The following is a 14,990-nucleotide window of genomic DNA, read 5'->3' as shown; positions in this document are numbered from 1 at the left end:
AGACAACACAACAGCCATGTAGTATATAAACAAACGGCGGGACAAGGTCCTCGACCCTTTGTCAGGAAACCACGTGACTCTGGGACTTTTGTATAGCACACTCTATAGACCTCATAGCGTCCTTTCTCCCGGGGGTTCGAAACACTCTGGCGGATTGCCTCAGCAGATCCTTCCTTTCTCACGAGTGTTCACTTCGCCCGGATGTTATTCTTTCGGTCTTCCGGAACTGGGTATTTCACCGTGTAGACCTCCTCCCTTCCCGCGAGAACAGGAAATGCCAGATATTCTGTTCCTTTCAAGGCTTCTCCCAGGGTTCGATAGCGGATGCTTTCCTGATGCCATGGATGGCTCACCTGCACTACGCTTTTCCACCGTTCCCGCTCGTCCACAGGGTCCTGCTGAAAGTACGCAGGGACAGAGCCCGCTTGATCATGATTGCTCCAGCGTGGCCCAGGCAGCACTGGTACACCATGTTGCTCGACCTGTCAATAGCCAACCCCATCCCTCTACCTCTTCACCCGGACCTGATAACTCAGGCCCACGGAAAACTTCACCACCCGGACCTACAATCCCTCCATCTCATGGCATGGCTCCTAAGTGGTTGACCCAGTCTGAGTTGTGTTGCTCTGCCCACTGCAACAAGTACTCTTGGGTAGCAGAAAGCCTTCCACTAGATCAACATATCTGGCCGAGTGGAAGCATTTCTCATGCTGGTGCAGAGAGCAGAACGTTCTTCCCGCTGAGGTCTCGATCCCCACCATCTTGGACTACCTCTGGTCTCTTAAACAGCAGGGCCTAGCGATATCATTATTAAGGGTACACTTGGCTGCCATCTCTACCTTCCACCCAGGGGAGAATGGCTGCTCTGTGTTTTCACATCCTATGGTATCTTGATTCCTCAAGGGCTTGGAGTGCCTATACCCCCAGGTATGCTGCCCCACCCCAACCTGGGACCTCAACCTGGTTCTTACCAGACTTATGTTGGCCCCTTTCGAGCCGTTAGCAACTTGCTTCCTTCTGTACGTCTCCTGGAAAACCGCTTTCCTCGTGGCCATCACATCGGCAAGACGAGTTTCCGAGCTTCGGGCTCTCACGGCGGACCCTCCATATACTGTGTTCCACAAGGACAAGGTGCAGTTGCGACCACATCCGGCCTTTCTCCCCAGAGTGGTATCGGCCTTCCATGTTAGCCAGGAGATCTTCCTTCCGGTCTTCTTCCTGAAGCCACATTCATCACGCAGGGAGCAACAGTTGCACTCCCTAGATGTCTGTAGAGCACTCGCTTTTTATATCTAGCGGACAAAGCCCTTCCTCAGAACACCCCAACTCTTTGTCACGGTGGCAGAGTGTATGAAGGGCCTACTCGTTTCCTCACAAAGGATTTCATCCTGGGTGACGTGCATCCGCTCCTGTTATGACTTGGCTCATGTCCCCTTGAGCCACGTCACTGCACACTCTACCAGGGCTCATGCTTCATCTGCTGCCTTCCTGGCTCACGTGCCCATCCACGAGATATGTCGCGCAGCTATCTGGTCCTCGGTCCATACCTTCACCTCTCACTATGCCCTGGTTCAGCAGTCCAGAGATGACGCAGCCTTTGGCTCCGCAGTATTACACTCTGTGACATCTCACTCCGACCCCACCGCCTAGGTAAGGAATCACCTAACTGGAATGGATATGAGCAAGCACTCGAAGAAGAAAAGACAGTTACTCACCTTTGTAACTGTTGTTCTTCGAGATGTGTTGCTCATATCCATTCCAAACCCGCCCTCCTTCCCCACTGTCGGAGTAGCCGGCAAGAAGGAACTGAGGAGGGTTGGGTCGGCAGGGGTATATATCCGGCGCCACGATGGCGCCACTCCAGGGGGCGACCCAGCCAACCTACCGAGTGTTGCTAGGATAAAAATCTTCCGACGAACGTGCAGACGGCGTGCGCACACCTAACTGGAATGGATATGAGCAACACATCTCGAAGAACAATGGTTACAAAGGTGAGTAACCGTCTTTTCTCCAGCGGCATAAATCTGTACCACACACTGGGGCTGGCATAGGCCGGCTCACAGAATCAGGGAGCCATAAGACTCGCCTGATCCCACCTTCCCCTGCGCTCTCCTGTACCAAGCAGAGATTATCATCAGAAGAGAATCTGTCCCTTGTTCTCTGGGAAATGGACCTACACTATTGAATTCATTTTGCATGGGTTCCTTCAGTTGCTATCGGCTCTTGGTCAAAACCAGCTAGGCAGGTTCAGATATGCATTTTCCTCAGCATCTTCTGCTTATTTAGATGTTAACTTAAAACAATCAGTGGTGATCTGATGAGGCAGTTCTAGGTGCATCTGCCCCACAATTCCTTTGTGGATGTGGAGAATATGAGATTTGTTTGAAAAATTAATTTGTCTTTTTGGGCAAGTTATTGTGGGATTTTTAAAAAATAAATAAAGTGTGAAAACTGGTGGGTTTTAAACTTTTAGCTACGTGACCATTTTTTGGCCAAAATAGGTGCAGGCAAAGTCACTAAGGATCTCAAGCACAAAGTTTTTGCAGTGGACAAATGCACACCCTTGATGTTTATAGTTACATGAAGGGTGGGTAAAAGTGTGAGATGTTTTTCCCATAGCTGCATGAGCTCCTATGGGGTTAACAGGATTAGAGATCAGCAGATGTGACTCAGAGACACAGGGAGCAGCAGGAGCCATTTGTACATGGTCTCTTTTTAACCCTAAAAAAATGCTTTAACGTAACCGATACCAGGTGTAAAGGATTGAGGGTGAGAGGTTGGTTTCACTGTTGTTAATGATCCTTCCCAACACAAGAAGCTTTCTTTTTCTGAAAAAAAGAGGATGTGTAGCTTTTAAAATTATAATGTTTCAAATGTCTCTTGTTCAGACCCGCACACATCGCTTCCTCTTTTGTTCTGATGTTCAGCCCTCCTGAAAATTCCCTTCAGAGTTTTGTGTTGCCATTATTCTGCTTGTGCTCTGAGCTATTCAGGCCATTGTGGCATGGGTGGCGGGTATCATAGGCTGGGGAAGCCTGCGCCTTCCCGAACAGCCAGGGGTGGCCCTGCCCACGCTCTGCTCCCAGGCCCCCCTCCCCCCTCTGCTTCCCGCTCTGGCTCCAGTTCCCCTGTGCTTGGCCCTGGCTCAGGCTGGGGCTTCCTGTGCCACCCGGCCTCCTGGCACTGTGGGGCAGGAAGACTAGAGAAGCTGGCTGGTGGCCATGGTGGGGGGCAGGGAAGGGTCTCGGGCGGAAGGGGCACATAGCAGGCAGTCCATGTGTCGCCCATACAGTTTGGTTATATTCTTTAGTCAGGTGGCTCTTTGTGGTATGAAGCCTGAGGTGAAGTGGATAAGCCACCACCCACAGGCAGTGGGAACAGTGAAGGGCTGCTTCTCTTACTTGATCCTGATTTTACACTAGTGTAAGATCTGGCTCTGGCTCTGACCAAGCTAACATGGCACTGGTACAATAAGAGAAGGAAAGACTGAAACTGGAGGAGGAGCCTCACTCCCCTTAGCTGAAACTAGCTGCTGCCTATCCAGGGAAGCTGGTTTTTTGTTCTCTCTTTTGGTTGCAGCAGCTTTGAATAGCTGGCATAACATCAAATAGAAGTTGGCTGAATGGGTCAACAAATGAGGATGAAGCCTTTAAAATGTAGAAGTTCTGCACGCTTCAGTGTGTGTGCAGATAAAATAGATAAGAATAGTTATAATAGAGATAAACGTTGTAAAAATTCAGGTTCTGGGATTGGTCAATGAGGGTGATCAGAGAGATCTGAATAAATCACCACTGAACAGTTTAATAAAACAAATAATAATTGAGTCAATGCCGTGGAAACCACTTCTAGTGCTATTGTTTGTTTAATAAAATAACTTCCCTTTCAGCAGGGGGTTGGCTGGAACTAGGACTATGATTTGCATGTCATGACGCATTGCAACAGTTTGGGGCTTTCCATTTCTCTTCACAACATAGGTTCACTGGTTCAGAATCAGATCCACTCTTTGTTTCCTTGCCCACTTCCTGTTTGTCTCTTAGGGCTGTAAGTGTTGAATATTGCAAGAACTCAAATATTTAATGCACAGTTCTTCTCTTTTGTTGTTGTTAAGCTTGCTACTTTCCTTGGAAAATCAGGGTTTAAAAATTATTTTCTGCTTTAGTGACTGTCGGTATGTATTGGTACTTTGCAAACATAGAACATAGGAAACCAAAAATCTTGCTGCCAGGAGCTTTGCATTCAAAGACAAATCTTATCTCTACCCATGTCTGCCTTGTGGAATTCACAATACTCATGCCTTTGCTGGCTGTTCCCCACCAGCCCATGTCAGCTGAAAAGCTCCTGCAGACTGTCTAGTGCTGTCCCTTCTTCAGGGACACTGTGAGCAACTAGGGAAGTAGCGTCTTCCCTGATAATATTACAGAGGCAATAGGATGTTATCCAGCAGGGTCATTTCAGGGCGTGTGTAGGTTTATGCTATAATTGCCTAATCTGAATTGGGATAGCTCTCGCACCTGAGTTGTTCCACACTCCATCTTTCCCCTTTTCCATCCAGCAGAGGTGGTGGGTATTGGGAATTAAAGGTGAGCAATATTACCAGCAGTTCCACAGGAGAGTGCCAACTTGGATCTGTGCCTTAAACCACTCTCTAGCAAGTACTCTCAAATTCAGAGTTCCACAAAGTGTATTTCCTTCCTGCCATACAGACGGCTCTTTCAGGATAACAGGGAAAATCATTCATATGAACGGTCCTTCCTTATCCGAGTGTCTTACTAATACTGGAGGCCATGCTGCTGAACCGTGAAGTGTCTATTGAGCAGTCTACAAGGATACACAACCACTGAAAATTTCTATGCAATTACTGCATTTCTCCACCATATTAAGATTACATGACATTTCTAACTACCGCCACTAGAAAACAATTCTGTAGTATGCCAGGTGGTTTGTGATGTTAAAAATATAACTAACATTCTGGTCAAGTAGCCAAAGCCGGACAAGATGCTTATGTATTCCAGATGTTGGGAAGTAATCCATTTTCTGAAGTTTGCTTACTGTGTGTGTATGCAGAGCCACGTTTTCAAACAATGTTGCCTAAGTTAAACCTTCAAAATATGTACATTCACTTTGTGAAAAGTGAATGAGTATAATGGGAAAGATTTAAACAATGTTTTAGGTAGCAGACTGTTTTGCAGTTCGGGGGAAAATGCCTGTGATGTGATATATTGATATGATACAATTATTTCAGCCACTGAAATTAGGATTCCAGAGACAAAAAGGGCACTTCCTGTTTGCACTGCTGAAAGTGCACATCCTCATTGGTCCATCCAGTCAGCCTCTAGTCTAACCAGCAGATCCTGCATCATCCTTGGAAGACATCCAAGACAAGACCATAGCTGGTGGGGATGAAGAGTGCCCACAAGGCGGAACAGAAGCCATGGAGTCTTTTTGCTCCAAGACACATTTTCTTAGGTAAGCAAACTACAGAAAGTCAAGTTGTCTCCCTGTTTTTGTTTCTAAATCCAATGTCTGAGTCAAAATAATTATTGGAAAGCAAAAGAAAAATTTGACGGTGCTGACGTTTGCCTTAGGCTTTTCTTACTCCTTTACAGATCACCTTGAATATGGAATGTGATTATTTCCTGATGATTCTGAGGACTAGGATGTGAGATGTATGGAATCGTGAGTGCTATGCCTTGTTGTCTTTCTGAGTGCAGGGTAACCAGGAAATGCTCCATGATAGCATTCTGCAAAAGGTCTGGCTAATTATATTTGATATATTAAACCATAGCACATCCACGTGGTTCTATTACCTGAGCCTCTTATCAAAGGAAAACATTAGTCAGGTTGTTGCCGAAGAGTGCTTCCTTGCTCCATAGAGATTATCAGTTTGCAGTGATTGATTTAGATTAAGAGTAATGGGAAGCATGTAAAAATTCTATTTCACCAGCAAGGGATGCCAAGGCATTTTGCAACTGAAGTGCAGTCACTTCTGGGATGAAGGTAGCAGACAACTTTCCAAAATTTCCTATCTTAACCGTGAGCCAAAGAGACATGGGTAAACCACTCAGCTCCTACCAAAAGTGTTATGGGATTATTGGTTTCTAGGAAGAGTGCACACAAACTGTTTCTTAATATCCATGAAAGACCCCTATGCCAGTGAGCTGTGTGGAATGCAGACTTGAAAGGATGAAAGACTGAGTCTATTTTGACACTGCTGATTTAGAATTTCCCAGTAGGATAGGTAGTTCAAGCTTAATCTTCAGCTCGTCTCCAATCTCCTTTGAAGTGAGCTCTGATCTGGAACATCTAAGAACAGACACTCAGCTGGGGGGCAGGAGAATGAACCAGATGAGATGGTGTCCTCTTTCCTGGTTCAAGTCTGTATAGCTGCTCCCACTCCATCCTGCCATAATAGGAGATGGTTCCTGGCTGTGATTCAGTTTGAGGTGGCCCAGTGTGTGACCATTCTAGTGACTAGGACTGAAGAGAGTAGAAGGGACTTACTTCTGTTGTTAGTTAGAGGCAATCTTATTGGGCTCAGATAGTGAAGTTACATCCATTGTAGCAAAAAATTCTTGTGTTCCAACCCTGATGCTACGCATGTACAGTATAGATGGTGACCCACTATAAGTCTACAACACATAAGATTATGTCTGTTACTGAAGGGTCTGGAGCAATCTCCAATCAACAGGACAGGTAAAACAGTAGAAGAATAAAGAGAGGACCTTAATGATTGTGGATAGGTTCTGCTGTCTCATTGATCTCCCTGCTGTTGCCTCAATCTATGCATATGTTTTTCCAGCCTGATTTCTTGTGTTATCTGCAGGGCTCTCATCAGATGGCAGGTCTCTGTGGCTGCCACCAACAGTGTTCCAAGTATCAGAAGGGTAGCCGTGTTAGTCTGGATCTGTAAAAGCAACAAAGAGTCCTGTGGCACCTTATAGACTAACTGACGTTTTGGAGCATGAGCTTTTGTGCTCCAAAACATCTGTTAGTCTATAAAGTGCCACATAACATTGTTCCAGGTGCTCCAAGAGCAGGAGCTCTGTTCATTTGAAAGTGGCTGCAATCTAAGGCCTTGAAAGCAGAGATGAGGATACACCTCTGAGGCTAGGTTTACGCCGCATACCTTACAGCGGCACAGCTATGCCATCATAAGATACGCAGTGTAGCCACTCTTTGTCGGCAGGAGAGAGCTCTCCTGCTGACAAAATAGCTACCGCCCCTCGTTAGGGGGTGTTTTTTTTTGTTGGTGGGAGAGCATCAGCCATCAACAAAGCACTGTCCACACTAGCACTTTTTGTTGGTAAAACTTTTGTCAGTCGGTTGGGGAGGGATGTGTGTTTTTCACACCCCGACCGAGAAAAGTTCTGCTGATGTAAGTGATAGTATAGTGTAACCAGATTCTCTGCTTTTTAATGTCTGTGTTTAACTGAAACGGCTTTACTTGAAGTATGCTGATTCTAGTTCATAGCATCGACATCACAGATGGTGGGAAGGTATCTAGGCTAGACCCTCAGTACTGATGGCACAGAAGCTGTGTTGGTTTACACCAGCTGAAGATTTGGCCCTGTCTGTGTGTACACACACATCTCCCTATGTGCCTACTCTAGCAGGAGAGAGCCTGTATCTCAGAGCTGGAGGCGCTGTCACTGAAGCAGTGGAATGATTCCCCCACACCACTGTCTGAATTTGGCTCTCGAATTTCAGCTTGACAAAACAAAATGGCTGCTAGTTCAGCTGAATGCTTTTTGAATAATGTATCTTGTCATCTGTAGCGCATGAATCACACTCGCTTCCTATTAACGCAATCATTTTTCAGAGAATGAAACTGGAATTCCTTTTCTTTTCTGTTCCAAACCACTCTTTGCTGTTTTCTGTCCATGCTTGTCTTCAAATGGACTTTGGCCTTTAATTCCTTTCAGCAGAACAAAATAAACGCAGTGCACGCTGAAACACTATGAAATAGCATTAGTCCTCACATATTCCTTGTTGCATTTATAAGTGCTGCTGTAAAACAATACAAAAACCTCTACTTTAGCTGGCTGCATCTCGTAGAAGAATTCCAATTGTGGTCCAATGGTTAGAGGAGGGCACGGAGAGTCAGGACTCTGCCACTTACTTACTGTGTGACCTTGAGAAAATCACTGTGCCTCAGTTCATACTTCTATAAGATGAATAATTCATACCCACCTCCCAAAGGGGTCGCTACATTTAATTAACATTTGTGAAGTGCTGTTATGTGTGAAAGGGGCTATAAAAACCCAACTTGATGATATTTTTGTGCTAGGATGTTTGGGTGTTATATGATAGCCGTGGAACGCCACGTCGAATCGATTGCAAAATTTCAGGGAATGTTCTAGGCATCGATTGGCAGAACCCTACTGATTTTGGTTAAAGTCAGCAGAGGGAAATTGGAGATACGTGGAACCCCTAACCTCTGGTTAGCAGAGCTAGCAGCTTCAGCCACCTCTGTAATTGTCTACAGATCAAATAACTGGTGGATGGCAGCCATTAACACATTAAAGCATAACAGTATCTACCCCTCATTTTAGCTCTGCCTATCCTCCCAATTCACTTAAAAAATGTTGACTGAGAAATAAAAGAAGAATGGGTGGGGGAGGGCACACATAACCCCTGGCAGAGGGAGAATGTGATACCCTGGTATGGGGAGAAGGGGGGTTCACATAGAGCATGAAGAGGACTGGGGGTGCACACAGTCCCTGGCATGGAGTAGAGAATGGGGAACACAGCCTGTAGCATGGAATGGAGGGATTGCAACAAGTCCCTGAAATAAAGGGGGATGGGAGGGTGGTGTGGGTCGGGGAGGATGGAGGGATGCAAGGACCCCCTGGTGTGGACAGTGAGCTTCACTGACAGAAGCAAAAAAAGCATGAGATCCCCTAGTTATTATGGCTTGCAGTATTTCTGCTGCATCCTTTGTCTGTTTTCTGACACACTTCATTTCAGCTCAACCATTAACATTTTTGTTGCCTGTCGGATGGGCATATTGTAGCAAGGATGGATTTGAAATGCATCAGGAAATTAGCTTATAATGATAGTTTTGCACTTAACATCTTTCTTGTCCAAGAATCAAAAAGTGCTTTATTAAGGTAAATAAGTATTATCCAGTTTAAAAGATGGGGCAACTGAGGCACCAAGCTGTCTTGTGTGACCTTGGACAAGTCAGTTTCGAGTTAGTAACAGAACCCGGGTCTTCTGATACACTTTTACCTGCTTTCATTACTAGATACTGCCTCTTCCTATTATGTAGTTAATATTGTAGATCATTGGTGGCAGGCAGGCAAATTAGTTTGGCTAATCTTATTGTCTTACTCTGGGCAATGGATGGGGCCTGTTCAGTGCTGCCTGAGCAGCTTTTAACGGAAGCCCAGTTAATACACGTGTGTGTGTGTGTTCATGCGCATGTGTGCTGGTGTTTGCTTTTATCCCTGTAGTTCCCTAGCTGAGAGGCACTCACCAAAGTTTATTGTCAAGTCATTTGTAAAATATGTACTTGCTGCACTTGAAACTATTTGTTTAGCTGGAGGCCATGCTAAATGACTACTGATTAACCTGATGTGAAAGAGGAAGAATTACCGCTGACGTGCGTGAAATAGCCTGTGCATTTCATACCTAGACATGTTTAGTACATGAAAACAAACACAAACCTGTTACTTTTAGTATTAAGCTAAAGCAGAGGTTCCCAAACTTTTCTTATCACATACCCGCTTCCAGATCTACCAGCTGCCTGCATATCCCCTTCCAGATCTACTAGTTGCCTGCGTTCCCTTACCTGTCTGACCACTGATAGTTTGTGTTCTTCATAGCATTGCCTGTCTTGAGCCATTGGCCCATATTTCACTGTTATGTATGAATAGAGTTATAGTGAGATGTATACAATTGGAAAAAACAACCCTGACTAAGTTCTAAGCTCAGTTAAAATTGAAGGTGAGGGCCCTGTACGTCAGTGTCTCCGTGACTCAGTGTTCTCATTGATACATCGTAAAATCAATGAACTACCATATTTTATATAACAAATTCCCACCGAGTTGTAAAGCTTTGTCTGAATAGTCTATTAGAAAAATGCAATAAATAAAATAGTAAACCCCTATTACATAATTTCTTCTTCATACCCACGGAGATGTCTCATGTACTCCCAGGAGTATATGTACCACAGTTTGGGAATCTAAAGCATTAGTTCCATGGAGGTAGAGAGCTGGCTGAAGTATTCTACGGAGATGTCCAGTGTTTTTAAAGCTATAAAACTAATTAGGTCAACCTTAAGTGAATGGGACCGTTAGCCAGGCATCCATGAGACTATTCTATGTTGTTAGTCTTCTCTCTTAGCTAGGTGCCCCAAAAGCCTCCCTTTATTGGATATTTCACTTTCTCAGTGCAGTAATTCTTCAGAAGTCCACACAGTTTAGCACCAGGGGGATGGGTAACTCAACCTGTGTCTGTGCTGCAAGTACAACAGCAGATGCACTACCTACATTGACAGAAGGGTTTGTTATTGGGTTTTTTTGGTCCGTGTACTTAATCTACCTCTCTGAGAAGGGATAGCTAAATGTAGCTGCATCTATGCTGGTGGTTAGAGTGTCCTAACTACGGCATGTGGAGGCAAAATTTTTCACAGCCCTGAGTGATGTAGCTCGGTCAATACGATATTTAAATATGGACCAGGCGTTAGAGCAGGGATAGGCAACCTATGGCACAGATGCCGAAGGCGGCACGCGAGCTGATTTTCAGCGGCACTCACACTGTCAGGGTCCTGGCCACCAGCCTGGGGGGCTCTGCATTTTAATTTAATGAAGCTTCTTAAACATTTAAAAAACCTTGTTTACTTTACATACAATAGTTTAGTTATTTATTATAGTATTATAGAAAGATCTTCTAAAAATGTTAAAATGTGTGACTGGCATGCAAAACCTTAAATTAGAGTGAATAAATGAAGACTCGGCACACCACTTCTGAAAAGTTGCCGACTCCTGCCTTAGAGTTTGTTATAGGACTCCTAACCCGCTGTCTTCCAGATGAACCTGTTTAAATCCATTTCAGCTTGATGGCTATTGAAAGCTCTTTCCGTTAGATGGATGCTTGCAGCCCATATTAAATTATTTGGTGTCCTCCGTCTGTCAGTATCCCTGTCACAAAAAACACCAACATAATGGGCAGTCTCAGCACAGGCCAAGGACTGAATGGATTGTGGAGACTGAACTAGCCACTTGTTCCCAGCTTAAAGTGCAAGGTGGAGCAGGATGGGGGCTGCCCAGGCTGCACCTGGTTTATGAGTAAAGTACTCAACCTTAAATAGTTCTCATGAGCATAAAATAACTTTTTAGGGGGTAAAAAAAAAAAACCTAAATCACTCGCAAGTGTTTTCCTAGTTTGGTGTTAACCTTGCTACCTGGCTGTTCAGTTTAAAAGTTATTTCTCTCCAGAGAGAGTGGTTGCAAGGTAAAAGTGTGAATTCCTAAACAAAGCAGTAGCTTTCACTTCACCTTTCTAGTGGTTTAATATGTTTCCATGACTTATGAACAGTGCGTATAATTGTTGTGTTTCATAACCTCTTCTGGGTCTCTCTCAATTGAAGTGAAAAATGATGCAGTAAAGCTTAGTTGTTGCAAAACATTTTACACGGTAAGGTAATTTACATACATGATAGGAGTCCGGAAAGTCAGCATTGCCCAGTCTGCGTTGACACTTTTCATGACCTTCACAGACCTTGAGCGGAGAGAGGGAAAAGGGAGTGGAGAAACAGAGAAGGTGAGGAATTGTTTTGTCTTTTAAAGTAAAAAGTGGAGCCCTTTACTAATAAACACAACTTACAAAATCAGATAGACTATTTTTAGTGTTTCTTTAAACACCGTCTGTTTGAGAAACGCTTATTTTAAATGTAGCCCACAAGCTTCTTTTTTATCATCACCAGTGCTAATAAATAGCTTGATACAATATCTCTGGGACAATGGCGACATTTCTTTCTTTTCATACTTAAATGTTTAAAGCCAGATAATGTAGCTTGCTGGATATATTGCAGGAAAGGTATTGCACTTGAGCTGCCTAAGAGATCCAAGAGCTAAGTACATTTTATTTTCTTCTCCCACTCCTCCCACCCCACTTCCTCCTCCAGGTATTGCCGTTAAGACCAGCTCATCAAGCATTCCCTCATCCCTAATTGTTCCCAACATCTTGTTTGCATGTGTTTGCCATGTCGTACTTGAACTGTAAATTAATCTGGGCAGTAGATATGTGGGCTTATTTCTGATAGTTAAAGCCTTATATGGCAGCCTGGGGTTGAACTCACCCTGCTAATGTGAGTTAAAAGCCAAGTTGCCATGTCTTCACTGCTGTTTTAACCTGAGGTAAGAACATACCATTTTTTGTACATAGACACACTATGTGTAGTACAGCACCACTGAACTGCTGCTACCTTAGAAAATGGTATTCAGAATGCTGCACAATATTGGTAGGATCACAAATTCTGGCCGGGGCATCAAGGCAAAATGCCACTCTAGAAGATGCCATGTCAATTTTCATAAATGTCCATGAAGAACAGACAGCGTCTCTCCTTAAAGGGCTTGTCTACACTTAAAATGCTGCAGTGACGCTGCTATAGCACTTCAGTGAGGATGCTATCCTTCCCGATGGGAGGGCTTCTCCCATTGGTGTAGGTACTCCATCTCTCCAAGAGGCTGTAACTGTGTCAGTGGAGGAAGCTCTCCTGCTGTTTACGCTGCGAGTAAGGCTGCTATACTAGCATTGCTTGAGGGTGTGGAAAATCCACACTCCAAAGTGATGTAGTTATACCAACATAAGTTGCGAGTCTAGACTGAGCCAAACTTACATATGACAGACAGCTAATTGTATGGATCTCAATTTATTTACTGAAGAAGGACCATGGACTAAGTTGACCTTGGTAGGGTTTGAACCTGTGATTCCAAGGAAATGAGATGTTGAAACCTTAATGCTTGGCCTCCTACAGCATATCCTCCAATTTAGGAACCATTATCCATTAATGTAAATATGTTATGCACAATTCTATTTTTATTAATTTATTTTTACACACAGGAAGATTATTTTTAATTTTTGTGTTATCTTCAGTTTGTAATTTTCATATGCAAATGTCTCTAGTTGGGTTAAGAATGACCTCAACAGTGCATGCTTAGCATTACCTTTGGCTCACTTGACGTGGTTTGGCTTGTGTTGAAGCTCAAGGCTAGAGAATTATAAGGAGGAAGAAGCCAAAGCAAATATAAACACTTTTGAGAAGTATTTTTCTCTCCCTGTGCAGGTTATAAAATTGCTGCGTGTCTGATGAGCTTGGTATTTCCCACTAGCATTAATCTCTGCAAGAGTGAACCAACAGTTTTTTAAAACGTTTTTGGTGGAGGGATAAGAGGCTGATTGAACAAGCTTTTGGTGAATGTAAAAGCAGTGCTGCAATATAGTCTTACTTTGGATCAAACCTCTCTTCTGACCTGATACAGCCTGCAAAGAGGAATTTATAGAAGTTGAAGGCAGTTAAATATGATTAGCTATTAACATAAAATGTGTTTTTAGTTTGGATCCTGCACTGGAAGAATTGATTGGGCATCCTGTTCCATGTGCTTAACTACAAACATGGGATTAGGCTTAAAGTTAAGCACATTAATAAGTGTTCTGCTGGACTGAGACCTTAGTTTCTAATTCCTTCCCTCCATCATTTTTTCACCTGTAGGACTTAAACTTGATGGATCGTCATTTTGTGCTGAGAACAGAAGCATAAGCTACATATTTAAAAGCCAGTAGTTTCTCTCTTTGATTTGAGGAATATCAGAATTATTTGTTAATATTGGAAAAAGGAGGAAAAATTATGAACTTTCAATAGTCTCACTATAGATACAGAGAAAAAACTTTATTTTCAGAGTGTTCTTGCATTCATAATAACATTTTAGAATGTTCCAGCACTGACTCCAAAGTTGCCCAGCATCTGATAATTCAGTTAACTATACACAGTACTGCCACATCACTATTACTCCATTGCTCTGGGTTCTGTGAGGTTTGAGTGCCTTCATTTTCCATTACGTGATCATTGCTTTGTAAAATTAGAACCATGGGAGACAGAACCCATTTTTACAAAACTTGATCATCATGTCAAACTTTCTATCCTCAGTTTAAATGCCTGTAATTTTTTTCCGAGTATTTTTTTTAACGAATACTTTCCCTGACCCCCATACTCGAGCTCCTCAATCTCTTTTGGGTCTTGTGATGATGGTGGCCTTTTAATATATTGTTATAAATTTCTAATTATGATGAATTATAGAAGAGTAGAGTGTAATGGGATAAGAAGAACATAAGAACGGCCAACCTGAGTCAGATCAATGGTTCATCTGGGCCAGTAGCCTTTCTCTAACAATTGCCAGTGCCAGATAACATAGAGAATAAACGTGATGCACAATCTGTTGTGTATTTCTCACTTCTGGCAATTGAAAGTTTAGGAACGCCCAGAACATGGGTTTGTATCCTTGATCTTTGTGGCTAATAGCCATTGATGGACCTATCCTTCATGAATTTACCTAATTCTTTTTTGAACCCAGTTATAGTTTTGGCCTTCACAACATCCACGGGCAATGAGTTCCACAGGTTGACACTGTTTTGTGTGAAGAAATACTTCCTTATGTTAATTGTAAATCTGTCTATTAATTTCATCAGGTGACTTCTAGTGCTTTGCGAAGGGGTAAATAACCCCTTATTCTCTTGGTCGTTGCCATTTTGCGGCTACTCTTGAAACACAGCCATCAGTACTGTCAGTCCCACCAGTAATGAGGAATCCGGCCTGTTTTTCTGAGTGAGAGGCTCCACAGGAGTCTCTGTGGCGCAGAGGAGAGGTGGCCCCAGACAGAAGGCCTAAAAGGTCAGGGTTCCAATCTCCAACCAGACACAAGTGGCAAAGGGCTTGTTTGTATCTTATGCCATGGGTTTCCCCCCCCACCAGCGGATCCATCTTGCTG

The sequence above is a fragment of the Gopherus evgoodei genome, chromosome 4 (genome assembly GCF_007399415.2).
Source record: "Gopherus evgoodei ecotype Sinaloan lineage chromosome 4, rGopEvg1_v1.p, whole genome shotgun sequence".
Lineage (NCBI taxonomy): Eukaryota > Metazoa > Chordata > Testudines > Testudinidae > Gopherus > Gopherus evgoodei.
Note: the sequence above shows the minus strand (reverse complement) of the source record.